Source organism: Amborella trichopoda, chromosome 12, assembly GCF_054954075.1.
Source record: "Amborella trichopoda isolate Santa Cruz 75 chromosome 12, AtrichopodaSantaCruz75HAP2 v2.0, whole genome shotgun sequence".
In the NCBI taxonomy this organism is placed as follows: domain Eukaryota; kingdom Viridiplantae; phylum Streptophyta; class Magnoliopsida; order Amborellales; family Amborellaceae; genus Amborella; species Amborella trichopoda.
The window spans coordinates 16,737,490-16,749,768 of NC_142347.1; the positions used below are offsets into that span (position 1 = coordinate 16,737,490).

A 12,279-nucleotide genomic window follows, 5' to 3' on the forward strand; every position below is an offset into this window, starting at 1 on the left:
CAGGCTCTATATAAACTATTTCCTACATATAATGCATCTAAGGAGTTGGTGCACACATGCAAGAAAAATGAATGTCACATGTGTAGTAATCTCACGTGTGAGTGAGCTCTTATAGTTTTTATCACGTGTGGTAACAAATAACTTTTTTTATTTTTTTTTAACAATGAAACTTTTATCAATGAGAGAGACAAGTACATTTACAAAATAATAGAATCAGAAACTACCAACTCCGATATAGCCACACCCCTCCTAGCTAATTCATCAGCCAACTCGTTAGCCTCCATGTCAACACGGTAAAAGTTATAATGCGAGTAGATGCAATATCTATGGCATTCAACCAAAGGGATCTAAGGTTCCACGTACCCTATGTCTATGGCATTCAACCAAAGGGATGTAAGGTTCCACGTACCCTATGCTCCTTCGGACGTCTGATAACATTCAAAAATTTCCCTCGACAACCGAGTTCCCATACCCAATCTCTCGCAACATTAATTTAAGTCCCATCAATCATTTGATAACATTCAAAAAATTTCCCTTCACAACTAAGTCCCCCGTACCCAATCTCTCGCAACATAATTTAAGTCCCATCAACCATGCAGTGAGTTTTGCTTGATTTGCCCTAATTTCACCATAGGGCCTTACATAGCAAGAAATAATGTTTAACATACCAATTCCTTACAACTCCACCCAAACCAGTAGGGCTTGGGTTCGTAAGAGATATTCCATCAAGTCTACTTTTAACTTCAATATTTTTAATCATCAAACTAAAACTTTCAGCAATAATAGAGAATAAAAAAAAGAATAAAGGATCACCTTGCCGTAAACCACGTCAGGCCTTGAATCCTTTTGGGAAGCCATTTATGAGAATCGAAAAGTGTGCTCCTAAAAGGCATCTATCTATCCGCTTTCTCTATTTTTCTCCAAACCCCATATATCTCATAATCTCCTACAAAATCTTTCACTCAACGCGCTCAAAGGAATTCATTCTTGAACAACCAAGATATTTTAAGTTATACGTCAATTTTTAATGAAAACTGATTGGGCCCCAAGATCACAAATTGTCGGTTATAATTTTGTAAAGGCACGTGAGGAAACTTATGGCCAAATGTAACTAAGTTCTGAAACCACGATCTTTGGGGAATTAAGGCAATGTAGGTGGAATTAATATCCTTAAACATTCTTCCCTTATTCAAGACATCCCTAACTATCACTAGCAATTCAATTTTAACCAAACCCCAAAATGTCTTAACGAAAATAAAATAAAAGCATCAAGCCCTGGCATTTTATCTCCTGACAGTAGAAAATGCCCTTTTTATCTCCTGATGTGCCAAATAGGGAGGCAATTGTTTGAAGGGCACCGCCATCCAATCTCACACCATAGAGTTCACTAGAAAACACCTTGTGAAAATGATTAATATTAATCGCTTTCTCTCACAAATCCTGTCACCATCTGGAATCCCTTGGAAATTTCAAACCCGAGATATTGTTTTGTTTTCACGTAGCACTTGCAATTGAATGAAAGAATTTCATATTGAGGTCGTCCTCTTTAAGCCATTTAATCGTGATCGCTGCATATTTCTTCCACTCTCAACAATTCATGTAAGCTATTTAGTAAAATGATCTTCTTGTTTTTCAACTCCTATGTTTTTACTCTCGTATTTTGGATATGTTGATCCACTGCTTAAAGACGTGATAGAGTAGTAATATTTTGCTCCGAATGTGATATCTTGTGGTTATTTTCCAATAAAAAAATGTGTTTTATATTAAAGAGCTTCTTATGGAGAATGAAATTGCAACCACCATTATAACATTGTTACCATGTCACTTTAAGCAAATGCAAAACTTTTTTATTTTCCAAACAACTCATTTCCAATCTACAAGGTCTAGGCCCACTTTTTACTTGTAATGTACTTAAGACAAATAGCTAGATGATCATAAGAAAGTTTTGGAAAAGCAATTAACTTAGTTAACTGAAAAGGCCTTCTCAATAATTAAAAATCATAAAACGATCCAATTTTGACATGATCATATTCAGTTCGCTACTATTAAACTAAGTGTAGTGTGTCCCAGTTAGGGAAGTCCAAAAAGTTGTGTTTCACGATGAAGTCATTAAACATCTTCATGTTCAAGTTAGAAGATGGGAGAATTAAAGTCCTCTCACAATGACATTACTGATTTCATCCAAGAAAGCTTCTTTTAGGGAGGGTACATTGGGGCCATTTACATTAGGGTACGGTTTGTATAGAGCCTAGGCTCTAAACAATCAAATTAGAGCCTACCTCCAAATAGCATCAAGAAATGTGGTTTCAATATTGGAAAACTTTGTAATAGCTTTAAAATATATTTTCATATCTATTTATGAAGTTCAAAGCTTCAAAAATAGTGTAGATAGACATATCTATGATATCTTGAAAATCTTAAAAATTGACGGTCCAAAAATGCATTACAAAATACACTATTTTTAAAACTGGCAATCCATTTTTTTCTCATGTCCATGCATCTTGATGTCGAGATGACGATATTTGGGAATTAAAACAACATCTTCTAATGAAAATTTTGAGGTAAGCTCAAATTTGATTGTTTAGAGCCTCAGTTCTATAGAAACTTTTCCCTTTACATTAATCATAATTCATTTAACCCTTTTGCCAGACCTTCAGAAACAACATAAATAGATCTATCCCGCTTCAAAACTTGTGTTTTTAACAACCCACTAGAATCCCATAACAAACACAGACCCCCGGAGTCCTCAACAGAGTCTATACCACAAATGGTGGTGGCACAAGTGTAGGAGGTGGTGGCATGAGGAATGAAGATGGCTTCACGAGATTGGCTTGTCGATTATAGCTTGACTCACTAGTATCAAGGAGAGGAATAGGAGGGGTGGTGAGGCTTTTTTCGGTTTTTTGTTAGATCATCACCATCATTTTTTTCTCATTAATTGATAAGTTTATCAGGATTCATGATGCGTTTTGACAAAATGTTACGTTGGCTGCCTACCTAGCACAAGCATCCCCTTTTACCTATGCATGGGATGGGTTAACAGAAATTTTAAAGTCATCACTCTTCTTAGATTCCTCTTCGATTTAAAATAGGGTAGTGATTTCATGCAACGGTTGTATCATAGTATAATGCAACAATCTTCAAAAACCATGTTCAAACTATTTGTTTGAACCAAATTTTAAAATATACACTATTTTCATTCTAATGAATGATCACAAAGAAAACACAACCTAGAAAATATTTTTTTAGCCCAATTAACATAGGCCGTCTATTTTGATAAGATGCTTAGACCTAGGCCTTAGAAGGATTTTTTCGTTTCCAATTTTTTTAGATAGCTTTATTATCATTAGATGAATAGTGGTAAAGAAGAAAAAAATGATTTTGAGTATGTAAAGGCTAAGATCTTGAAATTCCCCAAATGAATGGTCTAGATTTGTTATTGAAGGGGGACTCATTTTGACAATATCTAGGGTTCAAATAGAACTTTTTTTTTTCTGGGATTCATTATTGAGATGAAGAGAGAGTGTGTGTAAATTTTTGGGTCATGCAAAAACCACAAACATGGTTTTTAAAAAATGTGGTTGCATTATACTATGATACCACCTTTACATGAAATCACTACCCTTTAAATATAGTTATTTGAACATTTAGATTATAGTTATTGGTTCAGACTGGCAAGGTCATGAGGCACATCTGCAGCTGTGGATGTTGAAGATGACGAGGGCTCTGGGAACCATCTATAAGTGCTCAAGTTGGAACCACTTCATGTTCTTCAAAGTCACTTTTAGATGTTGAAACTGTAGGCTCTGGGGACAAAGCATTGAGTATCCTGCTGAGAAGATTTGGAACCTCTTCACGTTCATGGGGACTGTACAAGCAAATACCAATGACTTCTTGGGCTCCGTTCCTATAACAATTAAGGCCCTTGTACTTCATACTCAAACTCACCCAGGAAATTCTCTACCAAATTATGGGTGTTGCGAAAGTTCATCGCAATGGGCTTGTTTGTTCCTCTTAGCCATGAACAGAGACCCCTCATTGGTAGAGCTCGATGTTGAACTCATAGCAGGTGATAGGAGCCGCAGTGATAAGGATTTCTTCAACAAAGGGATCAATCCTCTGCAGCACCTTTAGGGGAGGGACCTTAGTGCTCTACTGGTCCAGATTGGGCATGGGCGAAAGCTCCTCTTTCTGAGACATCTGAAACCTTAATCCAACAAACCCTGGTTCGAGAAGATAGATAACAAATAAAGGGTTTTGTCAAGAGAGAAATATCTTTAATTTATAAATCCAAATGACAAAAATAAAATATCATAAGATTCACAAAAATTCAAATGAACATTCTAAAAATCACATAACATAAAATTAATTAAAATTAATTAATTTAGATGGGAATCAGATTCGTTAGATCTAGGAAATTATCGATATATGGGAACACTATACCTTCAACTGCTAATCACGATCCGCCGAGCTTTCTCAAACTGACCTAGTAGTTCTCATAACCCACAGTCCACTGTAGGGGCTCATGATTGGACCACCAAAGTTAGCTAATAGATTAGAGGACGCAATCCCAGTTTATGGATTTCAAGCTCTCCCCTAAAGACAAAAAAATTATGGTATTCCAGACCAATGTGCAACTATGACTCTATGTTGCATAGGGGTAATCTCTCGCACATATACACGCCTCATCCTCATTGGTGAATCTCAAAATGGCTATTTATGTACATGCCGTGTGATGATATACGGATGAGGTTTTAGCCCTATCTCTAAAGACTATTCATCACACGCAAGGGCTACAATATCCCTTGGCTCTCATCTGAGCATACTCCGACCTCATCAAGGGATAACCCACTAAACCCTTCTTGATAGATCCATATGCCTAGGTATCTTGGATTTTCCAAACCTCGGCTGGCCTAGAATATTCATACAAGCTCTCATAAGGCCTTTAAAGGCCACATAAACCCAACATCTCCCACTTGGCCTTTGAAGGCCTTACATTCTATCTTCTTCACTTTCTCTCATCCCCATCTATCTCTCCCAATAATAATCTCTCAATACATTAATCATGAATTCTGTCATCAATTCCTTCACAAATGACTCATAGAGGCCATGCCTCTTTCTGTTTGCTGCTCAGATCTCATCCCGAAAGTGGTCATAGTCCATCTTTCATATAGCATCGCGAATCATGGACCTGCTGTCACAAAAAATCATCACGTATCCTCATCGCATGGGATTGTATCTTCATTGGCTTAGAGGAGTTCTTTAAACAAGCCACTTCTTTTTGTAGCCATACAACCAGCGCTACACATCTGGGTTCCATAGGCGAACAACACCATAGTCTGTTATTTCAGCTGGCCTATCAAACACTAGGTGCTCCCACTAGAATATTTAGTTTTATACGCTTGGAGTTATTATGGAATCATGGCTTCCTTTTACACACATATCACCATTATATTGTCGTAGAAAATCCTTATTGCCTCACAACATACATGTTAAAAGTCAAGTCAATTAAGAAATTTCTTAATCCATACAGCTTCCTTGGCTGTCAAATAACACGCCATATATTCTGCCTCTAGGATGGACAGTGTCACCGCATCCTATTTCTTTAATTTCCAAGAAGTTGTTCTCCCTCCAAGCATGAAAACGTACGTAGATGTAGACTTCACATCATCTAGATCCTTGAGATAGCTTATATATGTATATTTGAATATCCAAACAGCTAAAAAAATGTGGGATTGTAGCAGCTTCCACTCATTTATTGCACATACAATATATATAATCTCAACTTTCTTATGTTTATATCATAAGGTAGCATAGCAGATCTCATGTAATAAGTAATTCAATGCCCATTGGTTTCACAATATGCAAAACCTTTTATAAACCACAAAGGTTTAACCACACTAGTCATCTTGGTAGTAAATCCATATAAACCAAGTTATCTAATCAACATAACATGTGTCAAGAAAGCTTAGCAAGATGACCGTCCTACAACATTCCCTATGATTCAAGGCCTTAGGTAATTGAGGATTCTAAATAACTAAAAATATGAGTCAAGGCATATGAGTATTTAAAAAAACCCATGCATGATAGTCCTCTCAATTTTACAAATACGTTGAAGGCATAGTGGTTTTCTGCCTGTTTTAAAAAAGTTGATTTAGTAAGTCTATCACAAGTAATGCTTAGATAATAGTATGACGGTTGAAAATGATTTTTCATAAAGGCTTAGGTTTTTTTCTCAAAACATCCAATTAATATTAAAATATATGTTTAGTCATAAAAAATCATTTTACCGCATTCACCTACTAAGTCATATTTACAGCTACAAAAAGCAAGTCATAAAGTCCATATTACAATTATATCTAAAACAAAACATGATTAAATAATAGTTATCAAAATCTTGACAAAATTTTTTTTTGAAAAATATGGAGACTTTATGAAGAGATCATCATTACATGCAAAACATTATTTTATTGGACATTGTTGGGAGAATGGTCACTAAGATCGAGTTCTATCAGAACATTCCCTTCGTGCTTACATATTTGAATGAGTCATACCCATATCTCGTGTCTCATATTTAGGACTCAAAGCCCTTGATAAAATCACATCTCTATGTGTATCACTACCTTAAGTAGTTCGTACTCTTAGCATAAAGAGGTACCACAACACATGGTATTCATAAACATACTCTTTCAAATTTGTTAGCATATATCACTCAATGTTCATATACTCCATATATATTCACCAAACCATTAGTCAAAATATAACCCAAGTATATAAATTTTTTTTACTGAATCCTCTTTCCCTATATGACCTTTCCATGTAATATGAGATAGATTTTCTAACATAAAACCATGTAGCATGGTACCTGGGCTTTCTTGATTCATTGATTTTACTTGTTTGATAAACTTTTGTGATCTTGGAAGAGCACGCAACTGATGTAGAATATATTGTCATCGGTTTCACATGTCACAAAGTGTGCATCTCTTCGGCACTTGGGTTCTTTCTTGTATAGTACTGTGAAGAAAAAACGTCTTCTTCATCTCATCATTTTAAATATCACAAATTTGATTTTCTCACTAATCTTAAGTTTTCTTTGCTACCTCTAAGCCTCTCTATGTATCCCTTCATTTCGAAGAAACCAAGATGTTGTTATAGATATTGTGTTTTTTCTTCTTTTTGTTGTTCCCTGATCGAACATTCTTCATATAGAGTGTTGTACCTTGCCAACTTTGTATTGCATCTCTTCAAAGTTTTATTATAATAAACCCTATGTATGACATACTATAAAACCCCTTTTAAATGAGCCATAAAATACTATATTAAGAATAGAAATAAAATCATGACTCCCAAGTCATGGAAATAGTTTTCGTTGTAAAAAACAGTACTTGCGTACCCTTCAATAAACTGATCATATCTTTCAAACCACAATGAATATCTTGATGAAACTTTTTTTCTTTGAAAGTAAACTCAATTTTATGAGTCAGTCTAATTTCAGCTAGAAATAAAATCATACGGTTGGTAAGAAAAATCATGGAACTCATTGGACAGTTCCTGGATTTTGCAGGGTCATAACTGACACCCTTCATTGATGTCTCCATAACTTTCAATTCCCTTAGGGTCTTCCACTCAAATTTTGTAGGTAGATTCTACTCTCAAAGACACACAAAATCACTAAGTATGTAATAGGAAAATACATCATTATCTTTTTTATATAACTTTTCCAAAATAGCACAGAATACCTATTCTACAAAGTGTCTTTCTCAATGTTTTGAATATTTTAATAATTCTTAACCGGGGTGTATTACATGACCACAAAGATTAGTAGCTTTCTTATATCTCGATCCCAAACTTGATCTCGACTTAATAAAGGGAAAATACATCTAATGGCTTCAATTATCAGCCTTGCTCTGATACCAATGAGAGGAATTTATGATAAAGCACGGTGTATATATTTTTAAAAAAATTCTTTACCCTTATACCAACAAGATCACTTACAATGTCCAATTATAATCAAACCACTCTTGAAATAAAAAAAATAAAAATAAATCGGTTCTCAATTGCTACCTCTTCAAATACAATTCTTTATTCAAGAAAGAAAACTAGACTTTGTTGCTTTATGGGAAGAAAAGTAAATATTTTTAAAAAGTAAAATTGCCAGAGATTACCTCAACCAGGCTTAATACACCCCACGTCGAGTCTCCTCCATCCGATGGTGCTCGGGATCTATAATTAGTATGTTGATTTCCCTACTGTGGTAAAAATTTACTCAATGATTTAATCTTGATCAAGTCTCTTAGCTTGATTTTAGAGAGATGAGAGATGAATATAAAGAGAAAGGGAGAAATCTACTAACAAGGGATTCCACCCCTTTGCCACCCATGAATAAAACACCACCTAGGCTTAGGCGTGCCACCCAAAAAAAAAGAACACTCAAAACAACTTGGAGAGAGAGAGATATAAAATTAGGGCGTGCCTCCTTTAGGTAATCCAAGGCCCTTTCCAGAGATAGCTAAATTTTGGGTAGGAAGAGAGAATGGTTAAAGAGAGAGAAGAGAATATGTATCTCATGGGATCACCTCATTTTATAGATTTTCTATGACATAATTTTTCTTCAATTCAGAAGGTCAAATCTCAACCGTCGATCTAAGGAGACTTGTGGGGTGAGAGATTTGAGTCACCCATCTCTTTGATCCACCATCAAGATTCAAATAGATGTGCTAGAGTTTTATCCTCCATTTCTTAAATCTATTCCCATCAAATAAGGATAGCTTATATTTTAATATATCAAAACCTTAATTATTTGATCAATCAATCAATTAGTAAATATCTCAAATATTCAACCTTATCACATAAGTTGACTCTACCTAAAAAGATAAGTCAACCAATAGGATAAATATTCTTCCCAAGAATTTTACTTGAATGGGTGGGGGCATGCCACCCTTTTGGTGGCCACGTGTGGGCCCCACCTATCCACATCTTTTTTAAATCCTGGGGACCTTATTTTATGGAGGTTCCATATATTTTTAGAAAATATTTTATTTCATATTTAGAATTTTTAAATATTATATTTTATTTAAAACATTGAAATATTAATTTCTCTTTAATTTATAAATCCAAATGACAAAAATAAAATATCATAAGATTCACAAAAATTCAAATAAACATTCTAAAAATCACATAACATAAAATTAATTAAAATTAATTAATTTTGATGGGAATCAAATCCATTAGATCTAGGAAATTATCAATATATGGGAGCACTCCAAGTTCAATTGCGAATCATGATCCGTCGAACTTCTCGAACTGACCCAGCAATTCCCATGACCCACAGTCCACTGCAGGGACTCATGATTGGACTGCCAAAGTCAGCCAATAGAGTAGAGGATACAATCCCAGTTTATGGATTTCAGGTTCTCCCCTAATAACGAAAAAATTATGGTCTTCCAGACTATGATGCAATCATGACTCTATGGTGTATAGGGGTAATCTCTCGCACATATACACGCTTCATCCTCATTGGTGAATCTTAAAAATGGATATCTATGTACATGTTGTGTAATGATATAACGATGATGTTTTAATCTTGTCTCTAAAGGCTAATCATCACACGCAAAGGCTACAATGTCCCTTCGCTCTAGCATACCCCAACCTCATCAAGGGATAACCCACTACATCATTCTCGATAGATCCATATGCTTAGGTATCTTGGGTTTTTCCAAACTGCGGCTGGCCTAGCTTGTCAAGCTTAGTCGGAGTATCAGCAAATAACATTTGCCTAGTATGGTCAACAAAGGACCACACTCCCACTGAGTTTATGTTCCAATATATAAAATGATCATACATGCTCTCATAAGGTCTTTCAAAGCCACATAAACCCAACAGAATTTACCTAATCAGTTTTTGATGGGTAGAGTAAAGATGAGACCCTGGAGTATTTGGGTGGCACCAGAGAGTGGGAGTTTTAAGTTAAAGTTTGACGAGAGTTCTTTGGTAATCCAAGTTTGACGAGCATTGGGGGTTGCATGACTGTTTTGGAGATGTCATCTTCTCATACGCTGGTCCTATATGTTTAGCCACAGCTAACCAATCTGAGTTATTGGATTTTCTCCAAAGAATTAAAATTTTTATCTCTATAAACCTTGAGAGTAGCCCCATTATTGAAGGGGACTCTTTGAATGTAATTAGATGGTGCGAGAAAGAACACAAATTTTTATCTCTAAAAACCTTGGGAATAGGTTTCTAGGAAGTAGTTCCATTATTGAAGGGGACTCTTTGAATGCAATTAGATGGAGCAAGAAGGTGCTGCGTACTCCTTGGAAATTGAGGTCTAGCTTGCTGCAGGTTATGGATCTGGTGGCTCCCCTCTCAGTTTCGTTTTGCCATGTTTATCTTGAGACGAATTCCTTGACTGACTCTTTTTTTTTTGGAATGGTAACGTACATCTTATCATTAATTCAAATGTAAAATACAATATATTTTAGTAAAGACACAAGATTACAAAAATGAGACAAATAGGAAGTATGAACTCCTCCTTTGGCAAGAACATTGGCATCTTCATTCGCCTCTCTATAACAATGTTGGACCGTTGCCATAGAAGTTGACAAAATATCCCAAATTTGATAAAAAATAGTCTTTAATCTCCAAGGAATATGAGCTTTTCTCTTACTTCAGGCAATGACATTTGTCGAGGCTCCTTCGATACTTCTGCCCCCTTCCAAAGTGCATAGCGATTTCAAACCTTCTAATAAACCTCGTGCTTCCGCCTTATTTGTTGTTGTGATACAACAAGGACCCGAGTAAGAAAATATAATGTGACCCAAATTATTTCTGATGAAACCACCATAGCCAACTGGTCCTGGATTGCCAAGTGAACTTCTATCAAAATTAAGTTTGGAAGAATTCACTGGTGATGGTATCCATACAATCTCACTACGAGTGTTGGTAGTAACACCCATAGTTGCAACGGCCAAGGGATTGTTAATTATAAGACTTTTAGGAATAAAGCCACTATCCTTATGAGCGAAGAACCAATCAACTGCAACTGCCAAAATATTCGATTTTAATGCAAACAGATATGTACTTATCCTATAAAAAACTCTTCTATTTCTTTCCTTCCACACACTCCAAAAAAGGCTAACCAAATAGATATCCAAAGAATAGTTTGCATATTTGAAATGTGGGGTGTTATCAAGAGTTTTGACATTATGGGGCAAAGGTAATGACAGATTGAGACATTGCCGAGCCTAATCCCAAAGATATGTAATAAAAGGGCATGAGATGAAAAGATGCTGCGAAGTTTCATCACTGTCTTTGCAAAGAATACATATATTAGTGATAATAAACCCCATCTTTTTCAAGTTGTCAACAATTGCTAATTTATCTTGGCACAAGATCCATAATAATAGCTGCACTTTAAGAGGCACATGCAATTTATTAATCTTGAACAAATCAGGATCCAACTCTCTCCAACGATCAGAAAATAATAGATTGTAGGTTGACTTAACCCAAAAATCTCTCGAAGAGGTAAGATCTCAAATGAAGTTGTCATCCATATTTGGAGTCAAATATGTGCCATTCAATAATTCCTACAATGTTTGATACTTTTCAATGAAGCTGTCAGTACCTCTCTTGTACCTGCAAGGACTGGACCAAACAATATTAATATAAACACCCCCACTAGCCTCCTTGATAAATGCTAGTGGGTTTAAAGCGTTTGAGAATACCTCAGGGAAAAGGTATCTCAACGGATTATCTTCAATCCATTTGTCAAAACAAAAGAGAGTGGATTCTCCATTCCCCACTATTTTTTGGAATTGTCGTAGATACACAGATCTCATAGTCAATACCTCTTTAAACATGGGACAAACTTATCTTGTTTTTTGAATTTTTAATGAGGCCAACGTTCAAATCCATTCCATATTTATCTCTCAGAACAAGCACTCGGAAAAACTAGGGTTGTGTATAGATCCTCCACCATCATTTTATTGAAAGTGCTGATTCATATGTTTCAGTCTCTTAACGCCCAATCATTCCTCTTTCATTGGTCTACAATTTTTTTTCCAAATCACAAGATCAGATCTTTTCCTTCTTATGTTATCTCCCCACAAGAAATTTTTCATAATTCTCTCTAGTTGCTTTTCAACTTCTTTTGATATATTAACTAAATGAGGGTTTCTAGCTACTTCTTCTAATGTAATTTCTTTTTAGTAGATTTGTATAATAGAGTAAAAAGTATTTGTCAAAAAAAAAAAAAAAAAAAAAAGAGACAGAGTTTCGGTC

At 35.3% G+C, this 12,279-nt stretch overlaps 1 pseudogene; it reads right to left on the bottom strand.

Moving 5' to 3' along the window:
• Nucleotides 1-3,472: 3,472 nt before the first annotated feature.
• Nucleotides 3,473-4,200, bottom strand: LOC105421042 (mRNA-decapping enzyme-like protein pseudogene; annotated as a pseudogene).
• Between the last annotated feature and the right edge of the window lie 8,079 nt (nt 4,201-12,279).